This window comes from Typopeltis vanoorti, chromosome 21 (genome assembly GCF_054136105.1).
Source record: "Typopeltis vanoorti isolate ZY-2024b chromosome 21, IOZ_Tvanoo_1.0, whole genome shotgun sequence".
Classification (NCBI taxonomy): domain Eukaryota; kingdom Metazoa; phylum Arthropoda; class Arachnida; order Uropygi; family Thelyphonidae; genus Typopeltis; species Typopeltis vanoorti.
In genome coordinates this window covers 78392135-78417026 of record NC_143569.1, presented here as the reverse complement: position 1 = coordinate 78417026, position 24892 = coordinate 78392135, and the positions used below count along the sequence as shown (strand labels likewise).

General features: G+C 34.3%; 1 pseudogene across 3 annotated transcripts in view; it reads right to left on the bottom strand.

The window, feature by feature from the left end:
- Positions 1-9481: 9481 nt before the first annotated feature.
- LOC150095017 (lysophosphatidylserine lipase ABHD12 pseudogene) overlaps positions 9482-24892 on the bottom strand; it is a 91077-nt pseudogene continuing 75666 nt past the window's right edge. For all 3 annotated transcript variants that reach the window (XR_016550148.1, XR_016550149.1, XR_016550150.1), the window contains exon 3: positions 9482-10867. The product of XR_016550148.1 is annotated as a lysophosphatidylserine lipase ABHD12 pseudogene, transcript variant X1 (transcript). The remainder of the gene's footprint in view (positions 10868-24892) is intronic.

Here is a 24892-nt window from a genome sequence, read left to right as displayed (position 1 = left end):
GCTTCTCTCATTTGAAGCACTTTATTTTGCATATCACTATTTATGTGCTGACATACCTCATATTTTAAAATAATATTATTCCTGCTAATATTTATCCATTGGACATTAGGACCCTGGTCGGTTCTCCGCATTCCTTTAAAGGCTATGTGGAGGTTGCCTCTCAGTTATACAGCTTTGACCCTTAAGCAACCCTAGTGCCTTAGACAATAGAAATATAAGATCTGATAATGTTGGAGTCTTGACAAGTAACAGACTGATTTGGAGGGAAATTGTAGATAGGAAGTTAGTAATGATGTAAATTTTTCATGTAGTACTATCATACCCTACACATCAGGAATTTGATGATGATGATATTTATCCATATTCAGAGTTTCTTTATCAAAACTTTACTAGGACGTAGTTTACTAGAATACTTATTATTTTACCAAAATAATAATAATATTCTTCTTGGTATTACTCATCTTGCTCAGAGCTTTAGTAGAACATAGTTTTCTATGCTCAAAAGCTCTATGGTACTATAAAAGAAATGTGATTTTATTTTTCTCAAAATATAAACATTTAAACAGATATTTTTAAATCAAATCAAATTTAGTCTCATGAAGATGCCTTGACTACATTCCATGGATGAGACAATTGGTGGAATTGTCCAGTATTTTGCTGGAATTGCCTATTTGAGAGTGTGCTAAAATTGCCTGATAGGTTTATGAAAAAAAAAAAAAAAAATTGTATGCCAATGGAAATTCTGAACAGACAGCAAATTATTTTCTTAAAGAATGATACTATTATTTTATTTGATATAGTATCAAATAAATAATAATTTTGAGAGTATAAATATATATATATGTAATACAAAACAAATGAAATAATGCTTTTTTTTTTCAAAATTCTGTTAAAAAAACTAATAACATATCAATAATGCTTTAAAAGATATAGCTAAAACATAACAATGCACAGAGAGTACCTTATAAGAAATATACAAAATGTGCATGAGCATGGAACCAGTGACTACTTCTCATTCCTGTTATGGCCTAAATACTAAAGTTTACAACACAGTTGCATGCTAACCTAAATTTCTTTTTTCTTAAAAGCTGAGTAAAAAGATCAAGGATAGCAGTGTATGCCAAGAAAATCTTGTGTGTCACCTTAGACACAGGTAGCATAGGCTAATCTGTGCCTTAGACTCTGGTTAAACTAATCACACAACTGCCTATATAACTTCATCTAAGATGACAATGGCATTAACCTCAACTACATTCATTGCATAATAAAGTTGCAAACACTACTGCAAAAAATGTAGCTGTTTTGAGGAGAAAATAAAGCATTCAGATTAAAGTCAACACCTTAACCATAGCTCAAGACTATTGAACCCAGTGATGAAGATTAAAAATTAAATAAAATAAAAATGATAGCAGCAAGTAAACCATTAAATGAAAAATGTCAAGAAATTATAAAAGTATAATGCTATACATTATACACTATAATACATTATCATTATAATGATATACATTATATCATTGTTGCACTATAAAGCATATAGTGCACACAATGCTATGCATTATATACATCCAAAAGAATGTATGCTTTGCATTATGGAATACTTAGGCAATTAATATGATGTTGGCTTCTATATACAAGTAGCCTAGTTGTGAAGATACCTAATGTGCAAACTATGTTTGCTTACACTTGAATAAAGGATTAAACAAGAATATAATTTCCTGACATCTTTAATTTAATTTATAACCAAGTGAAAAACTTTCACTTGGTTATAAATTATAAATTGGTTATAAAGATGGATTTTACTTTGAACCAATACTTTAACTGCCAATCCTGAGATATTAACTGGTCTGTAGTTTGTTACTTCTGTCTTGGAGCCACCTTTATGTAATGGAACCATCTTATCCTCTTTCCACTGTCTTGGATCCCTGCTAGAACTGAGACCTAGGTTGAACAGTTTTAGTGGCACTGGCAATTCTCTTGCACATTCGTGAAGCACACGGCCTGCATGCCATCCAGTCTCACTGCTGTATTCACATTGATATTTTTCAATATGCTGAACACCTCCTCTTCATTCATCTCAATTCTGACATAAGACTATCATATTAGTAACTGCAAAATCTTCACCTGGATGATACACCTTAACAAAGTGATCATTTAGCAACTCAGCTCTTTCTTTTGCTTCTGTCACCTTTCTACCATCCCCATCAATTAAAGTCATCTTTCTTCTCTTACTTGCCACATAATGAAAAAACTCTTTTGGATTTACTTTGGCCTGCTTAGCTTATTTTCTCTCATAATCAGATTTAGCCTTTCTTACCATACTTACCCTTCTCGCCTGCACTTTCTATTGCTCACATTTTCTTTATATTCCCTCAACAATAGTTTTTTTTTTTTTTTTTTTTTTTTTGCAGCTCTCGTTTATCTTCCTGATGCATATAGAGTGGCAAGGTCTAAAATACATTAAGGTCCTAATTATACAACAGACGATTAATTAATATTTAAAAAAAACTATTGCTTATGAAATGTGCAGAGAAGTACTATTTTCCATAATAGGGATATTATTATTATTATTACTACATGACACCTCCAGGGAGTCCAAAGACTCATCAAGGGAGGGCACCTACTCTACAACTCTCCGTCTCCACCAACTGCAACTACATTTCATCATCTACACCAACGCCATCTACCGATTCGAACTCGCAGCCTTTTGACTGGAGAGCGGATATGCTAACCACCCAGCCAAACCAGGTCAGCTGTCAGTCCATCATTTCTGTTCAGGTTTGGATGTAGCAAGATTTCACAACTTTCTTTGTATAAGCACTTCATAAGATGGTTAATTTTGTAAAGGAACTTAATCTCCTTTCAAAGATTTCAATATTTGGTGGAGATAGCAGATTCTGCAAGTCTCAACTATTCAAGTTCATAGAATTTAATGTAATTGAGGTGCTCATTATGACATATAGCCACTGATGATAAGTTTGACTAAAATATAAAATGCACACTGGCAAGGAATTTGATTGACTTCTGGGTGGGCCAAAGGCAGAAGTTTATTCTTTGCAGAGCTTATAAAAGCATAAATCTTGTTAATAAGGTGAAAGAACACTCACTTTTTGGCCAACAGATCTAAGTAATTGGGTTATTCCTTCAGAGACAACTTTAGCATAAAGAATGGTGACATGATAGATGGACCAGTTCTTGGGAGGCAGATGAAAAGGAAACCCTATGGTTTTTAATGATTTTTTGATGTAAGACTGGGTGAAACTATTGGCATGGAAGGTGGATGTGATTTATTTCTGAGACAGCATCACTTTAGTGGAGTACAGAGAGTGAGCCTAATGTACCAGAGTCTTCGTGGTACTAGACTTTTGACAAGGATGATGACGTCAAAAGTCTGGCACCATCATATTGTATTTGAGGGTTTCACATGGAATGACCTATACAGAATGGTATTCAGGCACATAGCTCCAGTTCAGTGGCTGATTATTATCATTAGTTTTTATTACTGATGACAGATAAGTAGAACATTTTTTTAAACTGTAAGTTAATTGCCACATATGGAAAAGACAATTTATCTAGAGAAAAGCTATTCAAAACAATCCAGTTATATACTGTAAACAGAACATTATATAGAGCAATGCATAGTCTATATTTATGAGTTGTAAGTCAACAGTTAGAGCTGAAGGCAGTAAAGATGGTTTGATGTAAAAATCAGTGTGAGACAAGGGTATACACTGTCTGTACTATTAATGATCTACATTGATCACATTATGAAGGAAAGTAGCATTAAACCTGATATCAAAATTAGATATGTTCATCTGAGTTTCTTTATGCAGATAATGTTATAATATTAAACAAATCCAGTATAAGTCTTCAGGATTCCTTAACAAAACTGAATAACTGCTATAATATATTTGGAATGAAAATCACAAAAACTATGAACAAGGTGGGCAGGAAAACAGAAACCATCAACTTCATTCTCAATGGAGAACCTACAGTGAATAAAATATTTTAGATATGTAAGCACAATTTTCAGTGAAGATGGCAAAATTAAAACATGAAAATAGGAAACAAAATAAACAAAGCTAGTATATAGTGGGGGGGAGTGAATTCAATAAATTTATATGGAACAGGAGAGAAATTAGTCAAAGCACTCAACTAGCTGTATACAAGACAGTGTTCAGCCCAATTTGAGTAGTGTCTAAGAGTTCAAATCGGATCTGAAAGTTGTATCGAAAATAAAAACATTTGATCAAAGGCTAGAGACCACAGATGTGGTCTCTAGTTAGGTAACTTGGTCTTGAATATAGAAGGTCTGAAAATAATAATTTACACAAAATCACTGTGCACATTCACGATGAAGCATGCTCTAACTACTTCATAACATAAGTAGAACTTATTGTGGTCATGGAAATATGGAGGTATTACAATTTGCACACTATCTAGGAAAGGTTTTTTTCATCTACTCTATACATTTTACATGGATATCAGATTACAGTCTTATGATACACATAACAATTTTAGAATTACTACTTATATAGCACATGAAAATATAAACACAACAATTAGGATTGAGATTTAGTTGGCTTTTGAAATATTAGTTTAAGATAATAAAGAAGGATCTTTCTTAATCAGGAAAGAGAAGGAAAGATGCCCACATTGCCTGGGTATCTTAAAATTGCCTTCAGGTCAATATATCAAATAGTCTCTGCTGGTATATCAATTTAATTTGACAATTGACCAGCAAGCAGAAACAGGCTTTGTTTCAAGTATATACAATGTAAATTTGATTTCAGTTACACTAGTCCCTCGATACCTGTCAGACAACTAAGAAAACAGTTGTAATATTGAACTGAAAGTAAGCAACTGTTATGTTTTTGATTCTCATTTAATTTAAATAATTTTCAAAAGATATATTTCGGTGATTACACCACATTTTTTATTATTCAGTTATACAAAATACTGAAATAATAGTTCCCGACAAGTTTCGTAAATCATAGGATTTACATCTTCAGGGGGTAAATAGTATAACTTAAAGTTTAAACAAGAGAATTAATAAATACAAATCGTAACCGTCTGGCTATTCATAAAACTCAAATAACAGAATGCAGATATAAAACGTTATTGACATTGAACAATACTGGACGATGTCACGTGTTCTTGTTCTCGTTCATACAGTCCGAGCTCAGATCGAGGTAGATTTTTTATTAGAGCTGACCACACTTGATGGAGAATTAAACCTTGATTTTTATTGCATGGGTTGGGTTTTTTAGCATATTAGCAGCTTCTTTAAATTTTCTTATATAACTGTTGTTTTCTATGTATGACATAGAAATCGTTTTTTGCCAGAGTACATCATGTCCAGTGGAAATGGTATGGAAAGCAAGACCTGTTTTTTGTTCTCTTTTGTATTGTACATCTTTTTGGTGTTCAGCCATGCGTATTTCTCCAGATCTTCCTGTCTGTCCTACATAGCAAATCCCGCAAGAGCAATGGATTTTGTAGACTCCTGGTTTTTTAAAAGGATGATGAGGTGGTTTTGGTGGATGTAAAAATCTTGAGATTTTTTCCATAGGAAGGAATTTAAATTTTAAGAATAACCTTTTACTTAAGGGTTTTAACTTCGCCTTAACCCCACATTTCCTATGAAAAATTGATATCATAGCACAAATAGAAAAAGGAATTAGAAATCTACCAGAATCTATCTTACAATGAATACGCTTGCCTTAAAAAGTTAAAGGATGACAAAAATATTGTCATAATAAAAGCGGATAAAGGTAACGCAACTGTCATTATAAATGCTACAGAATATGATAACAAAATGAAAAGTCTCCTGGAAGATACAAACACCTACAAACCCATAGACAGACACCCGACTTGGCATACACACAAAAAAACAAATGATCTAATAAAAAAAGTGCCTCTCTGGACAGAAGAACTTAAAAAATACTTACAATCAAAACATCCTTTGATACCAAGAATATATGGTGTTACAAAGATCCATAAGACAGATATACCTTTAAGACCAATAGTAGATGGAAGAGATTCACCGACTTCCAACTTGGCGAAATACCTCACCAACATGATCTCACAACATATAGAAAAAACATCTTCCTTCATAAAAAAATAGTAAACATTTCATAGAAAAAGTCAAAGATATACATATTGGTCCAACAGACATCTTAGCAAGTCTAGACATTATCAGCTTGTTTACAAATGTCCCGAGACAAGAAATTTTGAATCTCCTAGAAGACCTCTTCTCTCCGGACATCTTACATCTTTTTAGACATTGTATAAACAATACTTTTTTTACTTATCAAGACAGAATCTGGGAACAAAAAGGACTGGCCATGGGTTCATCATTATCACTGGTATTAGCAAACCTATTTATGGAAAAATTTAAAAACAATGCTCTTAAGAATTACCATAAAAAACCAAAAATATGGCTACGCTATGTGGACTGTTGTGTCCCAGTTTACGATTATTATTCTAACTAGTATTTTCCTCTCATTTATGTTCTACTATTATCTATGCTCGAGATATCACCAAAGAATTTACTAATACTTAAGTTATTTCTCCCCTTAGTACCCCTAATATTTGTATTATACTGCACCTTTTGGGATATTTAGTTTGAGATATTATATACAAAAATAAGGAGAAAGAACTAAAATATGTCTGAAAGTGAAACAATGTTGCAGTCGTGACACTTTATCTCGTTTCTTAACACATTAATTTCCCGCGTGATTAGGTTCGTAATTTTTCAAGTGGTGCATTGGACAGCAATTTCAGACAACTGTTTTATCATTGGACAAAAGGTTTATTAAATTCCTTAACATGGTACAATTCAAATTTTTGTTATAACTCAATTCAATGCTATACTAAATATTTACAAACTGACATTAGCTTATCATAAATAATTAAGCTATGATCATGCCACCATACACATTCAACACATAACTTCATATGGCATGGACATATAAGATTAATTCACACTATTTAACTATCCAAACTTAAGTAGATTAACTAAACCATTTACTACACTAACACATAACTATGACATTTAAACTTTCTTATACAATATAATAGACATGCAAAATTCTCAGGACACTTAATTACTCATATAACATTAACACTAGCTAGCTTACTTTCAATATATTCTGTCAGATACTAAAGTCCTAGTATTGTTTTCTTGGTCACTTCAACAGTTCAGTATTAAAATAATGATAACTAATACAGACAAATCTTAGTTAACACGAGATATAATTTACAGTACCTTTCTTTCCTGAGTTTTCCATATGGGCCTCTATCTTTTTCTGATTGAAGTATCCTGGTATAACCTCTCGGATAATCTGCTTCTCCTATGTTCCCTTTTGAATTGAATTATGCCTACCCGGTCTTTACCTTTCGTTATTCAGCACACACTTTGAATCGTCTAATTAACGACTGTGCAACTCGCGACGTGGATATCGATTTCTTTACTTCTTTCCCTTTTTCGTGGTTGTCACTGAAGTTGAAACACAAAGAATATGCTTTCTTTTCCTCAACTATATGGCATTCTTCGCTTCTTACATAGGAAATACGGAACCGAAATTCTGCTCACTTTTGTTTCCATGTTGTGACGACGGAGATATAATTCCAATCTCGCCACTCAGGAAAACACCATGAAACCCATACGAAGGAGCTCGCGAAGAACTCTCCTGGAACAGAACCAAAAACCAAAAAGGTCTCAAAGCCTAAAAAGTCCTGGGGGGGGGGGGGGTCCAACCCTTTTATACTTGCTCTCCTAACGGCACCCTCTTTAATTTCTTTTCTCTGCCCCCTACTTGATTTTACTTCACCGACCAAATAGGGTGGCGTTTTTCTGCCAAACGTCCTTTGGTCGGTGAGCCCGTAACGATGTCTCAATCCGGGAAACGGCCCTGAGCGATAGTCTGTTGTTTTTCTTTTGCTAGCGTCTAACTTAATCCCCTTTCCAAAATTTCTCTATGAACTTACTTAATATTTTAATCTCTAGCCTCTCACATACCATCTCTTATGACTAATCCTTTTCTGTCTTATTTAGTTAAATTTTTTCTCTTATATCATATCACAACATTAATATATTCTTTCTTTTTTGTTAGTTAGTTCAACAAACACCTTTATATTTTATTGGATGCAAGAATATTTCTTTTTCTTTTAAATAATTCATCTATTATCTTTTATGCAGGGTTTTTAATTTATTTATTCTTCATGTTACACCATGATAGCTGAGAATTCTACATTCTTAAGATATCAGGTGTAACAGGACGATATTTTCATCATATTCAATGGAACAACAGATGAACTTATCAATTTCAAAGATTATCTCAACAATTTGCACAACACCTTAAAATTCACTTTAGAACAAGAAGAAAATAAAAAACTTCCTTTTCTGGATATTCTATTAGAAGTTAATGAAGAAAGTAAACTCTCCTTCTCAGTATCTAGGAAGCTGACCAACACAGGAAGATCTCTAAATGCAGCCTCACACCACCATCCTTCACAAAAAATAAGCTTAATTAAAACTCTTCGAGACAGAGCATACAATATCACCAGCACACAAGAAAGATGTAATGAAGAACTAAAATACTTAACACAAATCCTCCAACAGAATGGATATGAAACAAAAACCATCAAGAGAATCCTTAAAATGGCTCCAACTAACAACACAATAAAACAGGATTACAAAATCGCAATCTCGCTTCCTTATATCAAAAATGTTACAGATAAGCTAGCCAAATGAATGAACAAACGCAACATAAAAGTAGCCTTCCTTCCTATGGAAAAAAATCTCAAGATTCCTACATCCACCAAAACCACCTCATCATCCTCTTAAAAAACCAGGAGTCTACAAAATCCATTGCTCTTACGGGATTTGCTATGTAGGACAGACAGGAAGATCTGGAGAAATATGCATGGCTGAACACCAAAAAGATGTATAATACAAAAGAGAACAAAAAACGAGTCTTGCTTTCCATACCACTTCCACTGGACACGATGTACTTTGGCAAAAAAACGACGATGTCATACATAGAAAACAATAGTTATATAAGAAAATTTAAAGAAGCTGCTAATATGCTAAAAAACCTAACCCAATGCAATAAAAATCAAGGTTTAATTCTCCATCAAGTGTGGTCAGCTCTAATAAAAAATCTACCTCAATCTGAGTTCGGATTGTATGAACGAGAACAAGAACACGTGACATCGTCCAGTATTGTTCAATGTCAATAACGTTTTATATCTGCATTCTGTTATTTGAGTTTTATGAATAGCCAGACGGTTATGATTTGTATTTATTAATTCTCTTGTTTAAACTTTAAGTTATACTATTTCCCCCTGAAGATGTAAATCCTACGATTTACGAAACTTGTCGGGAACTATTATTTCAGTATTTTGTATAACTGAATAATAAAAAATGTGGTGTAATCACCGAAATATATTTTTTAAACCAATTAGCCACAGAAGTCTATGCCTGCAATTAAATAATTTTATTAATGAAAATATTATCTGATATACAATATATACAGCATAAAAAATTCATGATGTAGTGTTAAATATTACTTTAAGCATGACCTCATACAAGAGTTTTTAAAACTTTTTAAAAAAATTATGTTAAATAACCTTTAATATTTTGATTTAAAAAAAAAAGCTTGATTGTCTCTTTCAATAGTTCTGTTACACATTAAATTTCATTTTCTTTAAAACAGTTATCAGAATTATTTTTTGATCATATGGCTCTTTGACTTTTCTATGAAAGTCGCCACTCTTTCAGGCAAATCAGGTGCACGATAAAGATATTTATGTCCATATCCTAATTCAGCATCATATTCAATGAATTCTGCATTTGTTTTGCCATTCACTTCTTCAATATGTAATGCCCTTTGATATAACTGTTCTCCAAGATGGAAGGACACAAGCTCATCATCTCGTGCATGCAATATTAACAAAGGAGAACTCACATTGCTTATTCTTTCATCACTGTCCAAATTGGTATCTGGATGTCTTGTAGGCTCTACAAAGAAACTATGAAAAAATGGCATATAACGATAAATTCTTGTTAGCGGATGAAAGGCAGAAGCATCAGCAATGCTTGTAAATGGAGCTTCTAGAATAACACCTGCAGGACTAAGATGTGGTGATAGGCCAGCAGCAACACGCACAGCAACACCACTTCCCATCGAATGACCCCATAAAAACACTCGTGAGTGATCGACTTTATCTGTTACCCATTTATAGACTGCATTGGCATCACTGTGTAGGCTCTCAGCAGAAACAGGAAGAAGAGTCGAGTCACCCCAGCCTCTGTAATCAAAAGTCACTACATGTGCATCTACCTTATTGCCAGTTAATACTTTATACATAGCAACACGATGTCGGGAACCTCTTGTTCCTCCACTGCCATGCAGATACACTATTATCATCCTGTTATCGCTGAATTCTGCATCTGATAGTAACGTTGAATCATTACAATGACTTGCAAGACTGCTTGGTAAAATATGCCACACACCAAGTGTAACATTAGGTGCTGAATCAATGTAAAAGTTTCGTGCACAAGCAAATCCTGCCTCATGTGGTGCAGAAAGATTCCGAGGAGGACTAAGGTTAATATAATTCATGTAGATTATGTGACGTCGTAAGCAAGGGCAAAGACAAAACCACAATGGAATAATTACATATATCACTATTAATATTCCTATCAATATCCTAGTGAAGTGACGAAAAAAAGAAAATATAATTATAAGAATCTTGCTTTCTTCTTTAACCTGCTTCTGTTGAACTTCGTTTTCCTTTTTTAGATCATGTGAGGTGAGAGTTGAAGTGCTAACACCTGCTTCTCGATGTCGAAGCATTATAACTAAAATGAAATAAAAAGAACTGTCCATAAGAAAATTCTCACATTAAAGATAAGAACTTTACTTCTAATACAGTTTTTATAATCTCATAAAGTCCACTATACTTAAAATGCAAATCTTGATTATGTTATAAGGATATCTTATAAACATTTCTTCCTCCTCTTACACCAGCAATTTTTGACTTTATATCATTTTGTCTTGCAGTAGCCATTTAATAATAGTCGCATAGACAATCACTCAACTAATTAAATAATTATTCAAGATAGCTAAGATTTTCATCACTTAAATGACATTTAATATATTAAATATGAAAGAATGAGATTCAAGCCAATGATTTATCCCCCCCCCTTTTTTTTTTCTTTCATGTTGCTTATTGTTACAAGATATTTGCTGAATGTGAGTCAACACTAAATAAAAACTGGCTGTTTTAAAAATTTATTCATAAATGCAGATAAGTAATGAAGTCTGTGGGTAATCTAGTGCAGTTATTACATAGTTTCATGTTTATAATTGATTGCTGTTAATTATTAAAAGGAAAATAATTTATAAAAAAATAGCATGCACAAAATTTTTCAGCAAGATGCAGTGTCTTCAAAAGGATATGAATAAGTTCCATTGTACATGCATCCACTCATCTCTTAGTAATAGTTGTATTGTCAGAAATTGATTACCTGACTGAAAAGCAAAAATGGTGTGGAAACTACAATCCTAACAAAATAAGAAATAATATATAATTGATTTTTTTTGTGTGTGTGTGTGTGTGCGTACTCGCATACAGAATTTACACAAAACAATACCAGCATTTTAAATGCAGATGATTATTTAAAAAATGAAGATAAATATTAAGATAATTAAAGGAAAAACAATTTCTATACATTATTTAAAAGATAAAATCTGTTACAGATTTATTGCAATACAACTTTTAGGCTTGCAAACTTTCAATCAGTAGGTTGATAAAGCCGTCTATCACAATGATCGTGAGCCTAAAAGGCTCACGATCATTGTGATAGACGGCTTTATCAAAAATTCAGAAAATGTCTAACTTGACTCTGTTGATGTGCCCCCCCCCCCCAACAAAAGAGAAACAATTTTTTACATATTAATTTATTTAAAAAAAATGCAGTCCAATCATGTGTAGTGTTATGCATTATATATTGAAACGTCAAATGATTACAAAAATGAAATACAAGTAAAACAAACTCAGACACGTAAAATAATCATGAAAAAACATCATCGTCATCATCATCAAATTCCTACCATGTACCCTCAAGGGGTGTACAGGATATGACAGTACTACATGAAAAAATTACATCATTACTAACTTCCTATCTACAAATTTCCTCCAAATCAGTCTGTTACTTGTCAAGACTCCAACATTATCAGATCTTATATTTCTATCGTCTAAGGCACTTTGTACCGTATCAATCCACCTATATCTTGGTCTTCCTCTGGGTCGTTTTCCTGCCAACTTGGCAGAGAACACTTGTTTTGCTAATCTTTCCTCGCCCATTCTGTTTAGGTGACCATACCACCTGAGATTAGCTCTGCTAATGCATTCCTGGATGCAGACAATGTCAAGTTCTTTCCTAATATCCTCGTTTTTAATATGATATTGCCATTGATGCCATCTGTTCACCCCTCTAATCTTTCTCAGGACTCTCATATCTGCGGTCTCTAGTCTTTGATCAAGTGTTTTACTTCTGACCCAGCTCTCAGATCCATAAGTTAAAACTGGTTTGAACACTGTCTTGTATACAGCTAATTTAGTGTTCTGACTAATTTCTCTCTTATTCCGTATGAATTTATTCAATTGACTTCCTACCATACCAGCTTTGCTGATTCTGTTGTCTATTTCTATATTTAATTTACCATCTTCAGTAAAAATCGTACATAAGTAGCTGAAATGTTTCACTTGTTCCACAGGTTCTCCATTCACAACACAGTTGACATTTTCAATGATTCTGCCTATTTTCATTGTCTTTGTCTTTTTATTGCTGACTTTCATACCATATCTATTACAACAGCTATTCAATTTAGTCAGAGAATCTTGCAGACTTGTAGCGGATTTATTTAGAAGTATAACATCATCCGCATAAAGCAAAGAGCTGACATTAACATCTCCAATTTTGATATCAGGTTTAATACCACATTCCTTCATAATGTGATCCATATAGATAATGAATAACAGAGGGGATAATGTACATCCTTGTCTCACACCAGATTTAACATTAAACCATCTTCCTGTACTTCCTTCAATTCTAACTGCTGACTCACAACTCAAATAAAGACTAAGTATTGCTTGATATAATGCCCCATTGACACCATATAACTGCAGCGTATTGAATAGCTTCTCTCTTGGCACCTTGTCATATGCCTTTTCCATATCGACAAAACTTAAATACAGATCTTTGTTATATTCCCATTCTTTCTCGACTATTTGTTGTAAAGTGAAGATCTGATCCTGACAGCCTCTATTTGGCCTGAATCCAGCTTGTTCTTCACCAAGCTTTTCTTCCACAATTCTTCTCAACCGTTTCTCAAGTATACTTGCATAGATCTTGCCAGTAACACTCAGTAGGGAAATACCTCTGTAATTCTCACATTCAGTTTTATTTCCCTTTTTATATATGGGTACTATGAGAGCTCTACTCCAATCATCGGGAATTCGTCCCTCTGTCCAGACTTTCTGAACTATGCAGTGCAGCCACTGTAAGACTCTTATACGACCATACTTCAGCATTTCTGGTCGAATATCATCTACTCCTGCTGCCTTTCCACATTTCAAGCCTTTGATGGCTTTTTCTACTTCAAGTATGGATATGTATTCCTGACTGCATGCCTGGTCAGTGTTTTTTATCACTGTGCTGTCATCACTGCTTGTTTCATTTAGCAGTTTTTCAAAGTAATTACTCCATACTTCAAGGATATCTTTTTCTCCTGTTTTCATTTCACCTTTATCATCTCTAATTCCTTTTACAGCACTCTTTCCTCCATTCCTAAGCTTCTTCAACAACCTCCAGAATATTTTGCCACCTTCTTGATATTTATTTACTATATTCTTGCCAAAGTCCTCCCATGACTTTTGTTTAGCTAGTTTTATACACTGTTTAGCTTTCTTACATTTGTCTCTGTATTCTGTAAGAATAAAAGCTGACTTATTTGCCAGGAACTTTTGATATGCTTTCTTCTTTTCCTTCACTGCCTCTTTAACTTCCTGTGTCAACCAGGGAGTTTTGATTTTTTTATCCTTGCACACAACCTCACCACATGCCTCTCTGGCAGAATCAATCAATGTTTCCTTCAGAGTTTGCCACTGAATCTCCAAGGTTTGATTCCTGTTCTCAAACTCTTTCATTTTCTTTTCAATAATATTTCTGTATTTTAGTCTACAGTTCACATCTGAGAGCTGCTCAACTTTTATTCGCTTTAAAACTTTCTTACATGTTATTCTTTTCAATATGAAATTCAATTTTATCCTGCTCAAGACTAAATAGTGATCACTTCCAATTTCAAATCCTCTGTACACTCTGGTGTCCTGCACCAGGGAGAAAACATCACTATCAACAATAACATAGTCAATGAGACTTTTCTTATTCCTAGCCTCTTCTCTCCATGTGAATTTGTGCACATTTTTATGTTGGAACATGGTGTTAGTAATAACCAGTCCATGTCCTGAGCAGAAATCCAACAGATATTTGCCATTATTATTAGCTTTGCTCTTTTCTCCAAATTTTCCCAAAATATTTTTGTATGTCTCACACTCATTTCCTACTCTACTATTTAGATCCCCAACAAGGACCAACTTTTCCTTTTTCATTGTGTCAGTTGCTTTTTCTAAAGCCTCAAAAAATTCCTCCACTTCTACCTTAGTAGAACCTTCTGTGGGACCATAGGCACAAATAAGTCTCATTGTCCAGTTCCCCATTCTCATATTTGCCCACATTACTCTACTTGAGACTGACTGCCATTCAAGAAGATTAGCCTCGTATTTTGTGTTGAATACTATGGCTACTCCTTCTTTTCCTTGATTGTCATTGCCTGAATATAACATTTTGTATTTATTGCTCAGAAAGATCTCACCAGTTTTTGTCTTTTTTGTTTCAGTCACCCCTATTATGTCGATCTGGTACTTATCTAATTCCTCAGCTAGCTCCATTTCTTTGCCATTCAGGCTTCTTACGTTGATAGTACCGATCTTTAACTCTGATGATGTTGAGTTGGGGTTTGTTTTCAGATTTGTTCCAGTGGTTGACTTTTCGCTGTTCGCCCTGGTTCCCTGGCGAAAACAACGGGGGCCTTGTTTAACCGGGCGACGCCCCAGCCGGTATGAAATTTTGTCATGTTGTACCATCATTTTTTATTTTGGTTTAACCAATAAGAATACAATTTGGTCGGCTAAATCCCAAATTGCCAGCCCATCCTCGTTCGTTCAGTATCAAAGTAGATACTCAACAGGGTGCACCACGAGAAGGTGAGGATTGGACATTAGGTCAGAAGCCCTGGTCGGTTCTCCACATTCCTTTAAAGGCTATGTGGAGGTCTCCTCTCAGTTATACAGCTTTGACCCTTAAGCACCCCTTGATGAAAAAACATTGATTATTAAAACTAAAAAAAAAATACTGGTATTATTTTGCTGGCCTGGTTGGCTGAGTGGTTAGAATATCTGTTCTCCAGCCAAAAGGTTGCGGGCTCGAATCCCACCTTGGGCATGGATGTTTGTGATTATCTGTAAAAAGTAAAAATCACAACATCCCGCCATGGGCATGGATGTTGTGATTGTCTGTGAAAGTACCAGTTGTGGTAGTCAGCAGTAGATGGCGTTGGTGTTAGATGATGAAGGTTGGTGGAGTAGTGAGACAAAGAGTTGTAGAATAGATGCCCTCCCTCGATGAGTCTTTGGACTCCCTGGAGGTGTGATGTAATAATAATAATAATACTAGTGGTGGTTGGCAGTAGATGCTGTTGGTGAGATGATGAAGGTAGTTGCAATTGGTGGAATGGTGGACATGGAGAGTTGTAGAGTAGGCACCATCCCTCAATGAGTCTTTGGACTCCCTGGAGGTGTTACATAATAATAATAATAAAACCAGTTTCATACAAAAGAAAAATCAGTGATTTACAATAGAGAAAACTGTATGCACACTGATAATTGGGCCTAAAATAGTGCACTAAAAATTACCCTACTTTTAATAGTAACTTTGAATTGAACTCGAAAAAAAAAATATGGAACACATTGCATTTGATTTGATTAACAACAATTAATGACTTTTTTTTTTTGTTTGTTGCTGAGTCTTAATGGATAAGTCTGAAATTGAAGGTAGGTATTTTGTATACTGCAAACCCAACAAGAAACACTAACTTCATCTATCAGCCAGTTTATTTTGTCTGTTTTAATGTTGTTTAATGCTGAGAGGTCTCACAAGAGTATGTAGAGGAAAAATTGTGAGTAAAGCCATTGCTAGAGTTTTCAGGATGCTAAAAGTTTCTGGTATTCAGTTCCAAGCATTTAAAATTTCTTGTTGGTGGCACTCTTTATGACAAAATTTCATGCCGGCTGAGGCGTCGCCTGGTTAAACAAGGCCCCAGTTGTTTTTGCCAGGAACAGGGGGAACAGCGAAAAGTCAGCTACTGGAACAAATCTGAAAGCACACCCCAACTCAACATCACCAGAGTTAAAGATCAGTACTATCAACATAAGAAGCCTGAATGGCAAAGAAATGGAGCTAGCTGAAGAATTAGATAAGTACCAGATCAACATAATAGAGGTTACTGAAACAAAAAAGACAAAAACTGGTGAGATCTTTCTGAGCAATAAATACAAAATGTTATACTCAGGAAATGACAATCAAGGAAAAGAAGGAGTAGCCATATTATTCAACACAAAATACGAGGCTAATCTTCTTGAATGGAAGGCAGTCTCAAGTCGATGATGTGTGCAAATATCAGAATGGGGAATTGGACAATGAGAATTATTTGTGCCTATGGTCCCACAGAAGGTTCTACTAAACTAGAAATGGAGGAATTTTTTGATGCTTTAGAAAAAGCAACTGACACAATGAAAAAGGAAAAGTTGGTCCTTGTTGGGGATCTAAATAGCAGAGTAGGAAATGGTTGTCAGACATACAAAAATATTTTGGGAAAATTTGGAGAAAAGAGCAAAGCTAATAATAATGGCAAATACCTGTTGGATTTCTGCTCAGGACATGGACTGGTTATTACTAACACCATGTTCCAACATAAAAATGTTCACAAATTCACATGGAGAGAAGAGACAAGGAATAAGAAAAGTCTCATTGACTATGTTATTGTTGATAGTGATGTTTTCTCCCTGGTACAGGACACCGGAGTTTACAGAGGATTTGAAATTGGAAGCGATCACTATTTAGTCTTGAGCAATATAAAATTGAATTTCATATTGAAAAGAATAACATGTAAGAAAGTTTTAAAGTGAATAAAAGTTGAGCAGCTCTCAGATGTGAACTGTAGACTAAAATACACAAAGATTATTGAAGATGAAAGAAAAATGAAAAAGTTTGAGAACAGGAACCAAACCTTGGAGATTCAGTAGCAAGCCTTGAAGAAAACCCTAATTGATTCAGCCAGAGAGGCATGTGGTGAGGTTGTCTGCAAGGATAGAAAAATCAGAACTCCATGGTGGACACAGGAAGTTAAAGAGGCAGTGAAGAAAAAGAAGAAAGCATATCAAAAGTTCCTTGCAAATATGTCAGCTTTTGCTCTTAGAGAATACAGAGACAAATGTAAGAAAGCGAAACACTGTAAAACCACCTAAACAGAAGTCATGGGAGGACTTTGGCAAGAACATAGAAAATAAATATCAAGAAGGTGGTAAGATATTCTGGAGGTTGTTGAAGAAGCTTAGGAATGGAAGAAAGAGTGCTGTAAAAGGAGTTAGAGATGATAAAGGTGACATGAAAACAGGAGAAAAAGATATCCTTGAAGTATGGAGTAATTACTTCGAAAAATTGCTAAATCAAACAAGCAGTGATGACAGCACAGTGGTAAAAAACACACCCAACAAGTATACAGTCAGGAATACATATCCATATTTGAAGTAGAAAAAGCCATCAAAGGCTTGAAATGTGGAAAAGCAGCAGGAGTACATGATATTCGACCAGAAATGCTGAAATATGGTGGTAGAAAAGTTTTACAGTGGCTGCACTGCATAGTTCACAAAGCCTGGACAGATGGACGAATTCCCAATGATTGGAGTAGGGCTCTAATAGTACCCATATATAAAAAGGGAAATAAAACTGGTAAGCTTTATGCAAGTATACTTGAGCAACGGTTGAGAAGAATTGTGGAAGAAAAGCTTGGTGAAGGATTCAGGCCAAATAGAGGCTGTCAGGATCAGATCTTCACTTTACGACAAATAGTTGAGAAAGCATGGGAATATAACAAAGATCTGTATTTAAGTTTTGTCGATCTGGAAAAGGCATATGACAAGGTGCCAAGAGAGAAGCTATTCAAAATGCTACAGTTATATGATGTCAATGGAGCATTATATTAAGCAATACTTTGTCTTTATTTGAGTTGTAAGTCAGCAGTTAGAATTGAAGGAAGTACAGGAAGATGGCTTAATGTTAAATCTGGTGTGAGACAAGGATGTACATTATCCCCTCTGTTATTCATTATCTATATGGATCACATTATGAAGGAAATTGGTATTAAACATGATATCAGAATTGGAGATGTTAATGTCAGCTCTTTCCTTTATGCGGATGATGTTATATTTCTAAATAAATCAGCTACAAGTTTGCAAGATTCCATGACTAAATCGAATAACTGTTGTAATAGATATGGTAGGAAGGTCAGCATTAAAAAGACAAAGACAATGAAAATAGGTAGAATTGTTGAAAATGTCAACTGCGTTGTGAATGGGGAACCTGTGGAACAAGTAAACCATTTCAGCTACTTAGGCATGATTTTTAGTGAAGATGGTAAATTAAATATGGAAATAGACAACAGAATCAACAAAGCTGGTATGGCAGGCAGTGAATTGAATAAATTCATATGGAATAAGAGAGAAATTAGTTGGAACGCTAAATTAGCTGTATACAAGACAGTGTTCAAACTAGTTTTAATTTATGGATCTCAGAGCTGGGTCAGAAGTAAAACACTTGACCAAAGACTAGAGACTGCAGATATGAGAGTCCTGAGAAAGATTACAGGCATGAACAGATGGCATCAATAGCAATATCATAATAAAAATGAGGATATTAGGAAAGAACTTGACATTGTCAGCATCCAGGAATGCATTAGCAGAGCTTAATCTCAGGTGGTATGGTCACTTAAACAGAATGGGCGAGGAAAGATTAGCAAAACAAGTGTTCTCTGCCAAGTTGGCAGGAAAACGACCCAGAGGAAGATCAAGATATATTTGGATTGATATATGGTACAAAGTACCTTAGACGATAGAAATATAAGATCTGATAATGTTGGAGTCTTGACAAGTAACAGACTGATTTGGAGGAAAATTGTAAATAGGAAGTTAGTAATGACGTAAATTTTTCATATAGTACTATCATATCCTGTACACCCCTTGAGGGTACATGTCAGGAATTTGATGATGATGATGGCACTCTTCATTCTGCAGGCAGGCAATTTCTTTCCAGATCCTCAAGTTGAGACCTCAGGTTGACAAACACTTGAGTCTAGATGCTGGCCTGGAACTCTGCTAACTGCAGCTCTAATCCTTCAATTTTTCATCATCATCATCATAATTCCTGCCATGTACCCACAAGGGGTGTACAGGATATGATAGTACTACATGAAAAAATTATATCATTACTAACTTCCCATCTACAATTTTCCTCTAAATCAGTCTGTTACTTGTCAAGACTCCAACATTATCAGATCTTATATTTCTATCGTCTAAGGCACTTTGTACCATATCAATCCTTCAATTTTTAGCCATTGTAAATCATTTAATTCAATAGTAGTATATACTACATCTGGATACTTAATTATTTTAATTGTCTGGTCTAAACTTCTAAATTGATTAAATCTTCTGCCAAATGGATCATTTATTGAGTTTAAAATGTGTTGGTACTTTATATGCAAGGGCTCCATTTCATTTTGCACATCTGAGCTAACTTCCTTAAAATGTTTTTTAAGTTGAGGAAAATATTTATAAATTTTAGTCATCGCATCTCATTTTGAAATTTGAAGTTTAGTTTCAAAGGCTTTTATGTATCCAAAAAATGTCAATACTTTTGCCAAAACCTTGTAACTTTAAGTTCAATTCATTCAATTCATATTCAATCAATTCATAATGAACCAAGAGGTCTGTAAAAAAAATCAGAAATTATATGTTGAGAAATTTTTATTCTCAACATATAACTTAATTTCTTCATAGCGCTCCACAAATCTTTCAAAGACTTTTTCTCTGCTCAACAACCTCACGTTGCTGTGCATCAGCAGTCTGCTCTAAATTGATTCAACTTCCTGCAGTAGTGCAGAAAATTGTCACTTGTGTCACTTGAGCAGCTATTAAATTCACTATTTTTGTTATAATTGTCATTACATCATATAGTTCTGTGAATCCTGTCTTAGCACACCCATACCAGCTCCTCTCTCACTTTCTGACCATTGGAAAATCTAGCAATGACAGCTAACTGAGCCAATGAGGTGACATCAGTAGTTTCATCAAGACAAATCGAAAAATATTTACGATTATTTGTCTCCTTTTAATTGATGTTGTACATCAGTATTTAATGGTATTTCTGCTGACTGATAAATCAGAAATATGCTTAATAATAGCATCTTTATTTTGCATATCTTGAAACAAAAAAGGTGCACATTTCAGAAGAGTTTCTTTAATAAATTCTCCTTCACTGAGGACCTTTCCATGCTGAGCTATGGAGTGAGTGAGTGAGTGATGCTGAAATTTGCAGATGTTAAATTTGTAGGGCCTCTTAAGAATATAAGGAAGTTATTTGATTGACACTCTTTGCAGTATAGCTGCTGAGACATGTATTCCTTCCTTTCTCCCTCACTTTTTTTCCAAAAGCCACTGATGATTTGTTTCAAAATGTCTTTTTACTTTCCACGTTCTACTTATACTGTCTCATGGCACAATAGGCACAATGATTTGCCATTTCTGTTAATAATGCCATACTTTTCTCAGTCAATGCATCTTGAAATCTTTGACCATTTCCTTTATCATTCAATCAATCAGGATTTTTTAATTTGTGCTTCTTTCATAACAGAGTTAGAATATTAAAGAAATAAAAACTTTGTATTATGAATTACACAAGAAATGACTTCTCGGTCCATGCATCTTGAAAGCTTCAACCACTTCCTTTATCACTCAATCAGGATTTTTTAATTTGAGGTTCCTCCATAACAGGGCTAGAATATTAAAGAAATAAAAACTTTGTATTACGAATTTCACAAGAAATGAGAAATCGTTGAACTGGTACAAAATAATTAACAAATAGTTGTTGTTGTTGGATGTTGGTGAACACTGGCATGTCACCCAAAACGCTGTGGAACGTCACCATTGACATGTGTGTCATAGGTTCACCATCACTGATCTAGAACCAAAAAAGTGATGATATATTGATGATGCTTCCTCATACAACCAAGATCTAAGAAAGAACTTTATGAGTTCCTTCTTAGATCTTGGCTTTTGAATAATTATTTATATAGTATGCAGTTGTTTCTCTCTTGAAATAAAAAAAGAACTCTTATATTTCTTGACATATCAATCTCCCATCTCAAGCTAAGCTATACAGTATAATATATTCTTGCTTTAATTCTTTACCCAGGCATAAGCAAACCTTGCATGTGAATTATCTTCATGAGTGAAGGATTTAAACAAGAACAACTCCTACCTGGCACTAAAATGCAGAATCAAAGAAATTAAGCTCAGAGAGACAGAATATAGCCCATATTGTGTTGGTGAGGAAAAAAAAAACTAGAATTCTTAAAGGATATCTTAATATATATAAAAAAAAGTTAATAATGTAATATAACAAGAACCTAGGCAATCAATTGGTATTCAAGAAAATTACCCTGTTGAGAGTTGGATAATCTTAACCCTCTATAGGATGATTTTCTCTATTTTATATAAATTGGCCAAGAGAGCCCAGGTCTTAAAACAGCAGAACAGGCTGGGTAGGAACTCAGAAGAACACATTAAAGATGTACAAAAATAAGAGAGCGCATGAAATTGGACTTAGTCCTACATTATTGACAACAGACAAATCTGCTTTATATCTCACATAACAGCTACATCAGAAAGTTTGAAGAAGCATCTAGATATGAGAAACATACATCATCTAGACCAGCAAATTATGCATGCATAATTTGAAAAACTTTGCCTTTTGAATAATCAGGTCTTCATATTTATTGTCTGTCTTTTTTTTTTTGTTGTTAATTTATTCATGAAAAACTAAAAAGTTTAACAACTAGTTAACTGAAAAGAAAAAAAACAGTTTATGTAGTCATACTGGTTATTCTAGAAGCATAAAAAATGACCACAGAATCCTACAGACAAATGTGCATCTAATGGTTGTTGCCTTATTATTATATCCCCCCACTTCTTGCTTCTTTTCATAATATCCAAAGGAACAAAGAAGGCAACTTGACAATAGACTGGAAATACCATGAATGTATAATAAGGTTTAGAAATGTATATGCTCCATCCAACAGAACAGTTAGACAAAGATTATTCCAGGAATTGCAGTCATACTTATATAGTGGCAACTACATTATAGCAGGAGACCAGAACTGTATTGAAAACTCCATATTAGACAAAATAAGAGGTAATCCCAGAAATAGAAAAGTAGGATATGCACACAATTAAAAGTATATCCTGACAATGCTCAACTTGCAGACATATGGAGGATTCACAACCCTAATCTCACATTCACAACCCTAACACGAATCAAGGTATTGATTCCCTACTTGATTAAATTTATTTCTTCTCTTATAAACAGAGTAACTCATGTCAAACATCTTACCATCAGAATGTCAGGTCATAATCTAGACCTACTTAAATTGTAATGCATAGAACAAATAGCGATTACTTCTTGTTTAAAGTTTTTTCACTTGGCTATACTATAAATTAAAGATGCCAAGAAATTATATTCTTGGTTTCATCCTTTATCCAAATGTAAGCAAACAAAATTTGCACATGAAGCAACTACATGATTAGACTACTTGTATATAGAAGCTAATGACTTCACATCAATTGCCTTAGTATCCCATAATGCAATGCACATATCCTTAAGGACCAACTCTCAGACCCATAACTTAAAACTAGTTTGAACACTGTCTTGTATACTGCTAGTGTGGTGTTTTGGCTAATTTCTCTCTTATTCCATATAAAATTTATTCAGCTGGCTACCCACCATGCCAGCTCTGCTTATTCTGTTGTCTATCCAAATTTAACCTGCCATCTTCACTAAAATTTGTGCCTAAATAGCTGAAATATTTTACTTGTTCAACACGATCACCATTCAGAATGCAGCGGAATTTCTCTATGTTCCTGCCTATTTTCATAGTTTTGGACTTTTTATTGCTGATTTTCATTCCAAATTTGTTACAGCTGTTATTCAATTTAGTTAGGGAATCCTGGACACTTGCACTAGATGTGTTTAGGAGTACAAAATCATCTGTATAAAGCAAAGAGCTAATTTTGACATCTCCAATTCTAATATCAGGCCTAATGCCACTTTCTTTCATAATCTTAACGTGATCCATATAGATGATGAATACGAGTGGAGATAATGTGCATCCTTGGCTTACTTCTCATTTTACATCAAACCATCTTCCTGTATTTTCTTCAATTCCAAATGCTGACTGACAACTTAAATATAGACTATGGATTCCTCTGTATAATGTTCCATTCATCCCATATAATTGTAGTGTTTTGAAAAGTTTTTCCCTGGGCACCATGTCTTTTACAGATCTACAAAACTTAAGCACAGATCCTTGTCATATTCCCATGATTTCTCAACTATTTGTCTTAAAGTGAAAATCTGATCTTGACAACCTCTATTCAGACTGAACCCCTGCTTGTTCTTCTCCAAGGTTCTCTTCCACAATCTTTCTCAACCTCTTTTCAAGTATGCTTTCATAAATCTTAACTGGAATCCTCAGTAGAGAAATTCTTCTGTAATTCTCACATTCAGTTTAATTCTCTTTTTTATAGATGGATACTATGAGAGCTCTACTCCAATCATTGGGAATTCAACCTTCTGTCCAGGCCCTCTGAATTATGCAGTGTAGCCACTGCAAAACTTTTATAGTTCCGTACTTAAGCATTTCTGGTCGAATATCATCTACTCCAGCTGCCTTTCCATATTTCAATTTTTTGACGGCTTTTTTTTTTTTCAGTCTCATTTATTGATATGTACTCCTCTTTGCATTCCTCTTGAAAATTTTCTAGTATGGTTCTGTCACTGCTTGGTTCATTTAACAGTTTTCAAAGTAATTACTCCAGACATCTAGCATATCTTTATCTTCAGTTTTCGTGTCATCTTTATCATCTTTGATTCCTTTCTCCATTTCTAAACTTCTTCAACAGCCTCCAGAACATTTTGCCACTTCTGATATTTATTTTCCATACGCTTACCAAAGTCTTCCTATGACTTTTACACATAGCTTAGCTTGCTTACATTTTGCTGTGTATTCTTTTAAGGCATCTGCTGACTTATTTGTGAGAAACTTTTGGTATGCTTTCTTCTTTTCTCAGATTGCTTCTTTAACTTTTTGTGTTCACCATGGTGTTCTTATTTTTCTATCCTTGCATACAGCTTTGCCACATACCTCCTTAGCTGAATCGATCAATGTCTTCTTCAGAGTTTTCCACTGAAACTTCAAGGTTTGGTTCTTGTTTTCAAACTGCTGCAAAATTTCTTCAATAATATTTGCATAGTTGAGTCTACAATTTACCTGTAAAAGCTGCTCAAATTTAATTCTTTTTAATGCGATATCCATTTTTATCCTGCTTAGTACTAAGTAATGGCTACTTCCAATTTCGAATCTTCTGTACTTTC